Source organism: Bombus flavifrons, chromosome 6 (assembly GCF_040668555.2).
Source record: "Bombus flavifrons isolate JBK064 chromosome 6, iyBomFlav1_principal, whole genome shotgun sequence".
Lineage (NCBI taxonomy): Eukaryota > Metazoa > Arthropoda > Insecta > Hymenoptera > Apidae > Bombus > Bombus flavifrons.
In genome coordinates this window covers 5,909,940-5,926,083 of record NC_138447.1, presented here as the reverse complement: position 1 = coordinate 5,926,083, position 16,144 = coordinate 5,909,940, and positions in this window count along the sequence as shown.

Sequence of the window (16,144 nt, the reverse complement as noted above, 5' to 3'; positions counted from 1 at the left end):
ATCTCTGACATCGAGAAGTACGGTTGCGCGCGCGAAAGAGAGAGAAAGAGAGACTCGGAAGCTGCATAAGAGGGACATACGCGTTCATACAGGCGGATATACGAACATGTACTTGGGCACACGTACTCACATATTAACACGTATTCACACACGCGCGCGCTCACTCACACTCCCTCGCTCACTCACTCACACTCCCTCGCTCACTCACTCACTCGCTCACTCTCAGATACACACACACACACGCACACACACACACACACACACACACACACATACGTGCGCGCGCGTACGCGTACTCGCGTGAACGGTATCGAGAAAAATTGCCACATTGTCGCATTGTCGCATAGGGCGTAAGTAGAGAGGTGAAACGGAGGAAAAAGAAAAAGTGAATAGATAGAAAGGCGACGCGTATCGATTGGTTACTTTATTACCGCTAAATGCACTGATATTATTGCGCGTATTACAAGTTAGTCGAATTGTCGCGAAGGCACGCGAAACCAGTTGATGATGGTTAAAAGTGATAGTAATTATCGATTCGTTGTTAGTAATCTTGACTACGCGTACGAACAGGACACGGCGAAAGGTTGTATTCGAATTCTGAACGGCACGAAAAATCGTCGGCCGTTATGATTGCTGTTATTACGTATATACTGACGTAATTATTCATTTTTTGCCATGTCCGCTATAATTATTATTTGTATATTTATTACCACCATTATCATCATCATCGTCGTCGTTTTCGTCGCCATTATTATTATTATTATTATTATTATTATTATTATTATTATTATTATTATTATTATCATTATTCTTGTTACCTTACTATTCTTATCATCGTCATTATTACTATTACTTTTATTATTATTATTATTATTATCATTATTATTATTATTATTATTATTATTATTATTATTATTATCATTATTCTTGTTATCTTAATATTCTTATCGTCGTCATTATTACTATTACTTTTATTATTATTATTATCATTATTATTATTATTATTATTATTATCACCATTATCATTATTGACTACTGTCAATATTTTCAATACGATTATAATTAACTTTACTTTACTTAATATTACGCATTGTATAACTCGAATCGGTCGGGAAAGATCAATCTGCTCGCACCGCTTAACGATCTCCACGTACAAGACGCGATCGCAACATATCATTAGTTCTATCGCGGTATTGTTAATTTTAGTAGCTCGCTGACGCGTTTCTCGTAAATGTAGCGCGTGTCACGTCGTCAAACGTCTGTTCCGACTGTCCGACTTTTCTAACACTTTTTTGACAGAAATCAGCGAAACGACGCGCATCAGAAGGAAAATGTCTTAAGGAATCTGTTTTCGTCCCGTTTCACAAACTTGCGTTAACGACCCGTATTATCTTAGCCCCCATTTCTGTTTACATTAGTCGATTCCAATCAATTCTATAGTTTTTCTTCCTGTTGCAATACAAATAGTGCAATACGGCGAGCATTAAATTTCAAACGACGCCTTGAGATAGTACCAACTATATCGTCGTATCGAATCATTACCGAAAAGGATTTCCGATCGTGAAAACGCTTGTAACGAAATGAAACGGATTCCTTAAAATATCTTTCCCCCTATTTTCTGTTCAACGCGTCATTTCGTTCCACTACCGAATCTTTATCGCGCTAATTTCTCGCACAATGTTATTACACGTTATCTTCTTATTAGTTAGTCTTTAAGTGGGAGAAATTATTGTCATTTCTACGTTGTTATCGGTGCATCGCTGGCATATTACATCGTAATTATCGTGATCATTCTCACTCGATATCGTGTCATTATCACGTTGTCATTATATGCACTATCCACGACCGTCATTGTCACCGTTCAAACATAAATATTTTTAAAACCATCGCCGCTGCGACCGCCGCTATAACGTATACACTGTTACACTGATAATCACATTACTCCTATGGGTACAGTTATATTATATCGAATGACACAAATAGGACAGACGAAATACCTTTGATTTTTCTGGGACTCCGAGACCGAAGTCACCATCTTAAGTTCCTACAGTACGAGAATGAGATAGTACGATTTTATCTGACAAAAGCATAGGAAAAAATAAAACAGTGAAAAGAACGAACTGCAACAAGAATGAAAGGTATTAAGTATTTACATATTGAGAGATAGAGAGAGAGAGAGAGAAAGAGATAGACAGACAGACGGACAGACTGGGTGGGAGAGAGAGGAAGGGTGTGAGTATGAGAGTAAGAAAGCGAGGGTGAGAAAGCGCAAGAAATAGATACGCCTCCGAAAAAGAATTATTTTTAATTTACATGAAACCACACTTGTACATAGGATCAAAGAGCGCGCAATCGATTATTTATGCGTAATATATACGTACATATAATATATATATATATATATTATATATATAATATTAATTATATAATATATATAATATATATATAATATATATATAATATATATAATATATAATATTATATTATATATATATATTATATATATATAATATATATATATATATATATATATATATTATATGTACGTATATGTAAATATATATAATATATATATATATATATATATTATATATATTTATCGATAATTGTGCAATGCGAATATTGCTCTTCGGATACAACCTTTAATCGAGTGATAGAAAGAAAAAATGAGATATAAATTTGCAAGGGTGCGCGAGATTAGTTAGAACAAGAAACTGGATGAACGTATGTTGAGAGGAGAAGAGAGAGAGAGAAAACGAGTGCATAAAACACGCGGTTTCTGTGTCGTCGTGCGATATTATTATGTGGCGAGTATGCGAAAGTTTCGAAAGTGCCGTGTATCGAGTGCAAACTGTCTCGGGGGGTGCGCCTCATCGTTAAGAGATGGCGCTTCGTAGGTTGTAATTATTTGCTCCGTCGTGGTATTATCAACCGTCGGCATGGTTCGTACATTACATAGGTAAAACAGATGATTTGTAACGGGATAAAATCGCTTTGGCTGGTTATTATCGATCTAACGAAAAGTCAAAATTTATCAATTTTTGCCTCCGATTTCTTCAAAGTTTTGACGGCTTTTCACTCGACACGGGCAAGAAACATTCCATCGGTCACTCTTGGCAGAGTTCCAATGGTCGTGACATAGAAACCGTCAATATCGAGTTTCACCGAGAATTCATTGTATAAAGCAACAGGACAAAATCCAGAAAACAGATGAAATAGTTACTTGCATCGGTTGTGCTGTCACGTAGTTCCTAAATCGCCCTAGCCTCGCCCCGAGCGCATGAGAAGATAACAAATTAACGCTGTTTATTCGTGGTACGGTAATCGCTGCGCCTTCGATGCTCTTGATCGAAGGAATAATTATTATATATCTTTATCGCTATCATTCAAAACATTATTCCTCCGGCGATCATGAGTTTTCGCAGCCTCATAATGTACATCTACCTTGAGTGATGATTCTTTAAACACTGCGCTGAATTTCATTCTAACAGAGTATATATTCGTCGTTATTGGTTATCTCGTCAATTAGCGATTTAATTTTTTATATGTAAAATATTTCACAAGATTATACATAATATACGAAGCGAGTGATAAAATAATTGATATGCCTTGATTTCGCGCAGTGTTTAAGAAAGAATAATTCGTTTTACCATAAACAAGCTAGAAGGGGACATATTTACGCGTATATAGTTTCCTTTGCGACAAAGAATGTGTACAGACGCCGAACGACCATGTATACGTATAAAGTGATATACGTTGCCTGATACGTTTAGATATACCTACAATGGTGCTGAGCTGCATTTACCGTACAACGAACCAAGCGCTTATACGAAATATAACAGAAGGAAATAATAGAACGCAATCGGCGGCCGGTACGCAGCCGTTTTGCACGCTACATGACGAAAACATGGAACGCGAGAAAAAGAAACAACAACATAGGAAGCGCACATTACAGAAATATAATATAACGATATATTTATACGAATTACAATTGTACCATAACGATTATAATACTACTTATTATATTATACAGAGCCGCCGCCACCCAGTATATTTTTTACAGGTTTACATTGTATTACAGTTTATAAAGTTTGATATACAATAACAATTACCTAAGCGCAGGGGGCCGTGGTGGCAAACGCGTGTCCTGCGATACACCTATTTACATAGGTGAAACTGCGGAACGGTAAACATCGCGGCACTGCGCTACGCTATAACTACAATATTTCCGAGTGTTCGAGAATCGACGTTATCGTTGAGACAGACGAATCGAATACTGAACTTGTAGCTGCTATAACATAGGCAATGTATATCGACAGGACAGAATCGGGCAAACGCGATTAGCTACAATATATATATATGTATATATATATTTATATATATATTATATATATATATAATATCTATACGTAATTAACGTAATATGCGTGCGTGCGTGCGCATGTGTGTGCGTGTGTGTGTATGTGTATGTGTGTGTATATATAATATACATATATGTATACACGCGATCGCGTTATATTTCACGAGTGACGCGACGCGAACTTTTACTATAGATAAATTCAGAGAGTCGTTTGGCTGCGATCAGTGGAGTACAATTTAATTAATATCGATCAAAACTCGCGCTAAAGTCGTTCGCGAAGATAAAGACAGAACTAGGAACACTGAGAGAGAGAGAGAGAGAGAGAAATTTTTCACTGTTATTTTTGCTGTTGTTGTCTTGCGCAGCCAGTAGATACAGACTTCTTTTTTTCACTACGTTAAGACGACGAAGCAGCGAAGCACCGGTACTCGTTGTTCGTTGATATATACCAAGAATAGTTTTCAAACAAAAATTTACATCTCTGGAGAGAAAGAGAGCATGCGCGGAAAGGAGTGAAAGAGAGGGAGAGAACGAGAGAGAAAGCGCGAAGTAGCTTCGATTCTCGAACACTCGTACCGATAATGCATAAATGATTGCTACATGACTTGTGATACGTTTACCGCTGGTTACTACCGAGACTTCCTAGCCGGCCCTACGACAGGATCGGCACCACTAGTTCACTCACGCACACGATTCAACATTTATACCGATTTATTACGGATTTATTGATTAATCGAATTATTACGTACGCAATTAAATTATTAGATGAAAAGTATTTACAAGAGAGATTAACGAGAACGAACAGACGACAAACAAAAAGAGGTAATAATAATTGCGAAACACGCAAAACGTTGCAAACTAATTAACGGTGTGAATGCGCACACGAGGCTAGGACGAGGCTAGCTACCTAAATCCCACGTTCGCTCTTCGGACTAAAAAACACACGCGCGCGCGCGCACACACACCCAAGACACGCGCGCGCGCGCGCTCACACACATAAAACACGCGCGCGACCCAATCGTATTCACCCGCCCCGATTACGAGAATTATTATATTAACCCCAAATAAAAAATGTACATACAATTTCAACGTTTATAGTGTTGTTTGTTAACCCTCTTTCATCCCCAACCAACATCTAGCCCCATCCATACCTTTTTCGTGGTACGTTACATCGCATTTCTTCGTTCCGTACCATAATAAGTACACAGACAGAAAAGTGTTTAGAGACTTTCCATAGATTTTGTTTATATCGATGTATATCGTTAACTTACGCTTCGCCATTTATGATATTATTTGAAGAATGGCGGAGATATTTCAGCAGATAGTTTAGGGTTTTTAATACGATGCGATCTTTTCAAGTTGCATACATACCTATTGTTTAGCCGACAACAAAAATAGATATTTAAGATCGATAATTTACTGTTCGGACAATGAAATTTTGTGATTGTCAAAAACCATGGAATAAATGTATTTTTTTATAGGTGAGTGGGAAATTGCTCTGTACGCTATAACAATCCTATTGTATTTAATTATTCTTATTTACAATTGACATACGTATAAAGTTATTTTCCAATTTTTCTAACGTACATATTTTGCGTTCGAATTTATATCATTGCAGAGATATGCAATTTAGCGGAAAATCATTAATCCAAAATATACTTTTAATACACATATCGTTTATAGAAGATGAAACTTGTCCAAAATACTCGTATCAATATGTATCTCGTGCGTTGCATGTCAACGCTGTGAATATTTACGCAAGAAATAAATATTCCTCTAAGGTACACACCCACGTAATAATAAGGTACATACTGGTAGATGTACGCGTTTCAATTTAATTTCATTTCATAACAGTATCATTACGCGAGACTGCAAGCTAACAGGGAATTATTAATTCGTAATATGATTAACAAAAAAAAAAAGTACCCGTTTCAGGTAACGCATATTGAAAATGTTTGCGTCAATAAAGTGTTGCAAACGAATTTCAAATAACAGTTCGTAAGTATATATAAATATATAATATATTGCTATCGCTGAATATTATATGATCGACCACCGTATTATTGCCACCTAGTCACCAACATTGCCGCAAAAATCACATTGTCGCGGCGAAAATTTGTCCATACAATTACGTATGAACGTAATAATTTCATCCGCGGGCACTTAGGATCCGGTCCATCCTCTAGTACTCTCCAAGAACGAGAGGAGGCCATAACTCGCGAGAAAACCATTCCCAATATCTGCTCCTCCTCCATGCCGGTCCTACAGATAAAGTTCACAAAATCGAAGATAATTCGAAGCTCTTCGAAACCTGCCGCCCTCTGATCCTTATCCACGGATTGCTAAACGAGCGATGCCTACACGTAGCTGCGGGCAATCGGCTGTCACCCGGATTGATGAGTAGTCGAAAGTTCCGAAACAATTATTGTTATTCTGATTACATAATAAGCCGAACGTTAACGTCGACCGGGTCCTGGGAGGGCGTTCTACCAAGCGGAGGGAAAGGCATAGTTGCTGGATGCATGACAGGAATCGGGTAAGGGAGAGAAAAGAAGAACAAGGGTGGGTGTGTCGGTATGCGTGAGAATACGGTAAGCGAGCGCGCGCGTGTGTGTGTGAGTTGGAAAAAGGTTGAAGGGAGGTCTGTAAGAAGAAGTGAGGAACGGCGAAGGTGGGACGGACGGAAGAAGATGGAGGATCGAACGAGTTCAAAGGAGGAGGTAGAGAAGAGAAGAGAGCCGAATCTGAAGGAGTGTAAGCATAATTCCGAAGGGACTCGGGCCAGGAAGGCCAGTTCCGCGAATTCGCGTAATCGATTCCGTCATGTCGCGGACCACCCGGGCACGGTCCTAATAAATAAGTAATACGTCGGTTGAACCGAAAGATCAGGATTCCGGGAGGGGCGCGGGCCAAGAAGATGCATTGTATGCCGAGAGCGAAACGCGTGCACTTTTGGGCTCGAGGAGTGTCCCTCTCGCGACTTGCTTACTCTCTTTCTTTTAGTTTTACATCTTCTTCTTTACCGTATGTATTATACACTGGGAGATCGCTGTGACAGTAATTGTCGTTTCAACACCTTGCTCTAACGATTACGGGATTGGCACGCGTAATTAATCACCGGACACCTTGTTGTTACGCCGGGATCGGCATATTATTTCGCACGGTGGACACATAAACGTACCTGGAGGAGGATGATTTATTTATACTCGCGATTTATTTGCTACCGGAAATGGCCAAACGGCCGTGATATCGATGTTCTTGTTTAGCGTTAAACGCTTTGACAGAGATACTCGGTAATTTTGAATGCCGTATACTTGATCTTTCGGAACTAAACTGATCTAATTTAACGAACGAACGAACGAACGAAGAGGCAAAGAGCCAAGTAGAACGTTGTTTTTTTAATTTTATCTTTGACGTTAAATTGAATTGATTTATAAAGGAAAGGTGTTAAACTATGTCGAATAGAGTTCATAAATATTAATAGACGATATAAACACAATGATCAAGCACAGTACTCGTTATAGTATATAGTATTTAATAAATGGGACAAATCTGCGTATAGGATTTATTCTTTCGTTTATTTTCACGAACATGTGAATTTGCATAAATATCTACTGTCTAGTAATAAAATGATTCGATATGTACATACATATAGACTAACGTGTCCTTATCTATGCTTTCTAACCTCTCGATGAACCGATGTATTAAATCGGATAATGCGAGTATAATTAAAATTGTTCGGAGGATGAGACTGGCGGAGAAACTTGGAAGATGAAATACAGTCGACCGAGCAATGTTACATCCTACACGCGTGAATTCTCGTGAATTTCTACGGTCTTTGCAACACTGCGCTCAAACTATTTTGAAGGGGCCTATAAATACGGACATACCGGGACGCAATACGCGACAAATGTACCGAGACGGGATGTTTATGTTGCGTATTTGGTCGAACAGCCGTGAAATATTTTATTTAGTAAGATTTCTTGCCGCATCGATCGATCATCCTCGCCCGAAGCTATGAGCCAATCTTTGACGAAGCGCGTCAACGATGACGTATTCGACGTTCTCTTATAATTATAGGAATTTGCATTTACTTATACGCTGCAAGTACAAATACTGTATAAAAGCGGAACATTCGATAAGGAATTAATGGATTAAGGAATCCCATTCATAGTGAGGAAACATTTTATATAAATGCTAACATGCATAACGTAAAGTTCTTTATAGTAATACTTGTAATATTAATATCGATACCAGTAATTTAACGACGGTAATATCGATATAATATATTCACGCAGTATATTGTACGCAGTTGCATTTTACGATTATTGACGTAGTTTCGTAATACCGAATAATTTTAATTTTAATTTTACTAAATAAGTTTCATCGTTTACAGGATAATTATATTTTCAATATTTTCAGAGAAAGATACGTCTAATAATGAATTTATTTTCGTAAGATAATAAACGGAGAGATTGAGTAGAAAATATTTTTTGTTGTAAAACTGAACTTTATTATCTGTTTTAACATGTTATTTCAACGTACATATTTTACTAATTGGATATGGTAATTGATGAACCAGAGGGATATTAAAACAATACCGGATACGTGTTTCCAAAGCTTTCACGAGGACATGAAAGTGAGCCAGATATGATTATCTTTCATATTGTATGTTAAATTGCACGGGGAAATTAAAACTTTTAATGAAATGTCAGCTAATTAAAAAGAGAAAAAAACATATGTATGTGTATATATATATATATGTATGTATATATGTATATATGTATGTACGTATGTATGTATGTATGTGTGTGCGCGCGCGCGTGAATGTGTGTATGTATGTATAGGTTCTACTCGGAAATCTGCTGAAGCGAACTTTCAAGAAAAGTTTAAAATTACAAAATAATTTGTACGAATGCGAGCTAATTTCCGTGGATTGTTTCAGCAATGTATGGCATTCTTCTACTTCTGGCTCGCTCTGTATTAATTCAAAATTACCACGAGAGGGAAACCCGTTGGTAAAAAAACAACGAATAAAAGTAAGCGGTCATACTTTCGATATATTTACATAAGTTTGAAAAGTTAATGTAATTAAGAGATTGGACGATTAAAGGAGAAGTAAATCTATTATGTTAGAGTGAATACTATTATTTCCGGCGTTGCTGTTACTTCCGTTACGCAGACTTAACAACTAGAGGTATCACGAAATGGAAATCGAACGAGAAGGGCGAAATAGATTACGATCAGACGGAAACGTGGTGTTGATCGAGGGAAACGAATAACAACGAATTTGATAGGTCACGTTACAGAGCAACATGGAAGAATACAGCTATAATACATACGCGTATACCTGTACACGCTCCAAATAAGATCTCAGGTTGCCAGTGTGACACCCGAGCACACGAAAGGTGAGATTTTCTTGCACTGTTATACGGTAACACTTGGACCGCGTAACACTTGGAAGGTGTCGGCAGGTCCTTCGGCCAGGGTCACTATCGCGAAGCGGTGGACAGCGAACGCAGAGTAGGTCTTCGTCGCGCAAACAACAGCTGTAGAGAAGAAAAACAGCATTCGTGCAAGTTACATGTAAACTCGATACTTAGGTGGATCATCGGAACCTGACATTCGCGGCTCGATGATGGCTAGTTCGATCTAAAGCCTCGTCCGGATTAGTCAAACTAATTGAATTTAAGCTGCCTGAAACTTATGTTTATACAAGTTAAATTACTCGACTCGAAGTCGTTTTAATTGCACTACAGTGAATCGAAGCGTTACTCGGTTAAAATTTAAACACTACTATCACGGCTTCAGCTGCAAGGGAGCATAAATATGATTCGTATCTTCGTATCGTCGACTAATTATATTTCTACTACAGAAGATGAAAGCAATTAAGAAAGAAACTTGGAAATTTACATCGAAATCCTTTATATCGTTATAATACCATATATATCGTTCCCTGTACTTGACTCGTTTTTAGATAAAACCTGCTTATACCACTTCGCCTTTACCAAACTCCTCGTTTGTTCCAATAAGTTGTGGCTAGCCAATAGTTCTCTCTTGCAACTAGTTTATCATACACGTACATGTATGCACATGTATTCGTTGATCGATAACTATGTATATTTGTGATCGTGTATACCTTTCATCGCGTTTATTCGAATCATTATGAAACGAAGAATCTTTATTGCCCTCTCTGACCCAAAAAATATCGATACAACGGAACCTCTCAAGACGAGCAACACATTTAATTTCCTCGCGTACAACCTTCCTTCGTTTTAACGTTTCCTAAATAGAATAATACTAACACGATAAATAACGAATGAAAATTGCTTCAAATATCATAGCGCATATTAATACTTATATCCAATCTTCGATATTGATGAATTCTTATTTTATGTAAAGAAACGAAATAAGGAAATCGCGTTATTATCGATACGATTAATCATTATGTTCGTATTCCATTCGTAACCCATTCAACAACGCTGACATAGAAAGCGTTTCGAGTAAAAATTTACGTTTCTTGAATGTTTCGAAGATGCTTATCTGACATCCGTATTCCACGAAACGCGCCTTAAAATATACGTTGGTAACATTCGCATTATCTCGTCTTGAAGTACAAAAATTCTTATCAGCGAGAAAGATCGTGCAATTAAAACGCGTCATTGTCCCTTTGAGAGGTCGATGCGACGTGCGATTAGGAGAACAGATTCGCGTTCGTTGAATACAGAAATTTCATAGCGAAACATTTGCAAGAACAGTGGCGGTTCCTAAGGTTCGTCTTGCCAGCAACGAGCTCGAGTTTCACAATTTTGTTGACCCGCGGTAGCCTTTGACTTTTTCAAACAAAAACGAAAGGACTTGGTCGCGTTTCGCTCTATTCCCAACGATTTAACGAGCTCCTTCATCTCCGACGACAAAGAACAACGTGCGAAATAACCTGGAGGATACGTCTAACGCGTCGCTTTGTAGAGTAGTTTCAATAATACGAAACGCAAAGCGTAATTTAAAGTAAAATAAGCCAAGTTTGGTTCGTGTAGTTGATACGCAGCCGGGATCGTGACATACGGATAACGTCCGGTCTAACCGTTCGTGGGAACGTATTTTTTCGCGTTTTTATTTAGCATCGAATCGGCGAAAAGAAAATAAAAGAGTACAGGGATGCGTTCGATTGAAATTTATGCGAGAGCCCGGTAGAGAGTGAAGGTAACGTGGACAACACATGTATACTTACGTAAGTACGTACATCGTCCGCGGGTCTTATCTCAGCCCTTTACGATCGTCCAATTGCCCTCTCTCAAGACTTAAGACATGCAACAAAATTTAGGATACCTCGGAATAGAGCTGACAGCACGCACCTCTTTTATCCGTTGGTTAAATGTCTCCCTTTATATTTAGTTTTTGCTTGATTTATTTTGACAAATATAGAAAAGGATAGAAGAAAAGTAAAAAAAGTACACAAATTTTCAGTCGATACAGATTGCTACTAATCATAATTAATATTATACGTATGATGCAGTATAATTTATCATATTATCAATCGGCGTAATATCATGTATAATGGAAAGAAAGAGTTATTTAAGAGCGCGTTAAGATAAAACGTTTTCGAGTAACTTACTGTTAGCGTGGGTGAACATCAATGGTAAGAAATAAGAATTGCCTCGAGTTTTTCAAAATCTTACCAAAAATAAATTGTCCCGTGGATAAATCGGTGAAAATAAAAGGTATTTACGACGGTTTCATCGCGTAACTAACTCGCGTAAGATACTGATTGCATCAAGTTGTAATCTTTGTGACATGTATATACAGGATGGTTGGTAACTGGTAGTACAAGTGGAAAGGGGGTGATTCTACGCGAAAAAAGAAGTCGAAAATATAGAATAAAAATTTTTCGTTTGAGGCTTTGTTTTCGAGAAACTCGACTTTGAATTTTCGCTCGGTACGCGTGCGGTACGTTATAACGGATCTCACTGTAGATCGTTGTCTCGATGGAAAAATTAAAAAAAAAAAATTTTTATTCTATATTTTCGACTTCTTTTTTCGCGTAGAATACCCCCTTTCCGCTTGTACCACCAGTTACCAACCACCCTGTATATGAAATAAGACCAAGAAATAAAATATGTTAGAATACAGGTAAATTAAGAAATAACATTTAATAAGCAATGAATCGCTAATATGTTTGATAACCCTGTATCGTTGATAAACGGGAAAATATCATCCTTGTGTACCGATGAAACTGCGAGATACAATTACGGTGAGATTCGCGATCGTACAGACATTACTTTATTTCGAATAGTTACCATAAAGAAAGATCGAAATATCTGGACAGATTGGCTTTCGAAACATTCTCGCAACCTCCAAGAATAACATGTAAAATGATAGCATTTCGCTTTATTACACTCATCAGGCATGTTTATATACATCGGTAACGATACACGTTTATTACGAAGGATAATTCTTCTTGATAACGAGGTTTTCTACCACGAAAGAAAGGAAAAGAAAAGAATAGAAAAGAAAAGCAAATAGAGGAAAAGTAAAACAAAGTGATCACAAAATTAACCAGTATATCTTTTCGTAGGAATTGCCATTTAAACGCGCAATTGCTAATTTACTAATTCACAATAACGGTTGGAGGAAACTTGTTTCTCGGTAAAAGATACAATCGTTTGAGATTTATATCATGCGATAAACTTCGCTTACTTGCTTGAAGTGCGACGCCGGAAGTAAATATATAAAGAACAGTAATGTCATAAGACGAACGGAGCGAATGTACGAATTACAGGGAATTCGGAAGCAATCGATCTTAACTTGCGATCGTGAAATCTGATTTGATTTTGATCAGCCTACAAAAACACATTGCCTCCATATGTAAGACGTGGAGCACAATGTTGCAGGTATAGATCATCGACGTCCGCACATATCCCCGGGCTGCCAAAATGACCACCAAAAGACTTTCAACTTCAACTTCTTTAAAGCGAAGCCGTTATTTATTGCGGCCGGCCGTTTCGATAACGAAACTTTGGACCCAATATATGGGCGATCACGGAATATCCACCATTTTGTTGCCCTGAACCAGTCCGGTGAAAGAAAAGAAAGAAAAAAGGAAAAAATAAAAGAGTAAAAAGGAAAATAAAAGAAGGCAATTAAGCCGGAAACAGACAAGTGGTGGAAAAAAGTTAACGGAGACTATGTATGTTCTCGAGATTGAAATTACTCGAGCACTCGCCGGCGACAGCCCTGCAACTTTGTTGTCTCTGTGTGTATTTTCAGTGAAATTAATTGCTCGAGATCTGAATAAAATCAAATTTATCTTCTGGAATCACGCGAGCAACTAACGGTACTTTTTATTCTGTTCTGCACATTGTACAACTCCGTCTATATAATGTGGACATTTAAACAATCATATTCTTAGGCGTTTTTCAACTAACGTTAAAATAAATATCTACGGATAAAACAAAGTTCAAGTTTGTATATTTGCACGCTAAAACTGGAATATAATTTTTACATTTTCGTTAGATTCACATGATACACATTGATAATATGACGAGTATTATTTACCAAGGTAACATTAACATATTCGCAAGTACGATAACGAAACGAACGAAACGACAAGAATCGTACGAATATTATAATATTTACAAAGTCTGCTAACGATCCATATCCAGGATTCGCGCTGAAATCGACAGGAAAAAAGCGATTTCGTTGAGGTAGCCCTCTTTCGTTGGGCTGCATTTTCCATATAGGTTCATAAACGATACAAACATGTAAAGTACTTACGTGTACGATGAAACGACCACAACTCGAGACTTATTGTGAGCATGTTGTAACAAAGTTATACAATACAGCGAGCGGTTAGGCCGATAACAGCTACTCAAATATCTACAAAGGATTTTTCGATGGCGCAAAAAAAAAAAAAGAGAAAGAAACACGGGTATAACGTTAAAACGACCGATCGAAACGACAACTCAGCCAAAAGCGATACCCAGTGGAAGCCGTATCACAGCTGTTTTTATCCCTTCTTACCATTTTGCTTCGCCGAACAATTCCTTCCTTCCTATCGTTCCTTTTTCGGTACGAGTCTATTCGGAACCCGATCCTGTTTAAATACGTGTCCCTTTTTACGAATTACGTTACACTGTTACGTAACGAACGGGGTTCCGCATTACGCGAATAACTCGATGCACGCGTCTGCATTGATCGCAAGCTTCTTCGCGCAAAATTAGAGCGCGGGAACTTGTATGAAAAAAGTCGTTGCGTTCGTGCGTCTTGCTTTTCATATACGACGATCTTGCTGTCATTGTTCCTTTGTAATCACCCAGGTTTCATAGCATTTATCTACTGCAACGAATGATATATAAAAACATCGTTAGTCTATTAACCCTGAGTACTAAAGTTTGACAATTTTCCACGCGGTAGAATCGAATGGACAAGAGAGAATCATAAAAATGGCCGCGCGTAAATTTATACTTGGACTCTGTTCGACGGCGATGTTTACCAAAAAGAAAGACGAACGGTGTCAAACTCGATGTAACATGACAATGTCGATATAACGTTTCGGACAGTCATATTCTTTAGCCGATGTATCGGCCGTTTATGGGCGGTCGGTAGACCATCGAGCGTAAGTACAATATCGCTGACACAGTTGAATGGCAAGACTGTGAGAGAGCATGGGGAAAGAAGCGATTACCGAAAAAGGCTGATCTCGATGAACCGCTGCACCGTTACCGATTACACGAGATACATGGTGCTCCTTCTGGTAACAATATATGATGTATTCATAAGGATGTACACCTACACGAAATGCAACGCCTGCACCAGCATATTCGTCTCTTGATGTTCGCTACACGCGGTGTGGCACGGCGCGGCGCGGCGCGGCGCGGCGGCCGGGCTCGAGCATGCACCGATGAAGCGTGTGGAGTCGAAGAGAACGGGCTCAGGCGGAAAGAAAGAGAAAGAGAGAAAGAGAAAGAGAAAGAGAAAGAGGAAGAGAAAGAGAAAGAGGAAAAGAAAGAGAAAGAGAAAGAGTTATATACACGTACGACGTACGGTCACCCTGCGATCGACTCACGGGAGTAAAGGTTTTACCGATGGCATACCCCATACACGCAGAGAGTAGCATATAGCCAGAGGTTCCCACACTGTAAGCCATGATTTATTGGCCTGCCACCCGCCAGACCTGCTGTCATCATCGTCCCATGGTTGGTCCAAGATACAGCGAAGCGTACCGTATATAACTTCCCTTTCTGCACGATCTTCGCGCCATATCAACTCCTTCTTTCCTCGCACCCCGGCGAAACAGGAAGGTCTCGTTCGATGCCGCTCTAAAACCGTCCATCCACCTTGTTTTACCTTATGTAGCCCGATATCTACCTATCTATCTCTCTCGTCGTTATTTAATAATTACCTCTTTCTTATCTCCCTCGCCAGCATTATCTCTGCGTAGGTAACACACACGGCTTCTGTTTTTCTCTTTCTCAAGCAAGGACGGCAGTGTTTATCGAACGGTACCTTTACTTCAAAGTTGATTCACTAGCGGTAACGCGGTTAGCCGCGTTTCGTAGAAATCACCTCGAATTATTCTTTTTAGACTGCTGTTAATTGCGACCGTGTCTCTCGTCGTGAAGGCTGATACACTTGTGCGCTTGATGCATCCAGCAGGAATACTTATGACGTGAAAGTTTTACTTGTGTACTCAATTACGAATCAGGTTTCAACGATTCCGTGCCATAGGTCGTTACTCTTACCGTTCTCTGTACGTAATCGCTGCATGTACGCCATGCTACAAAC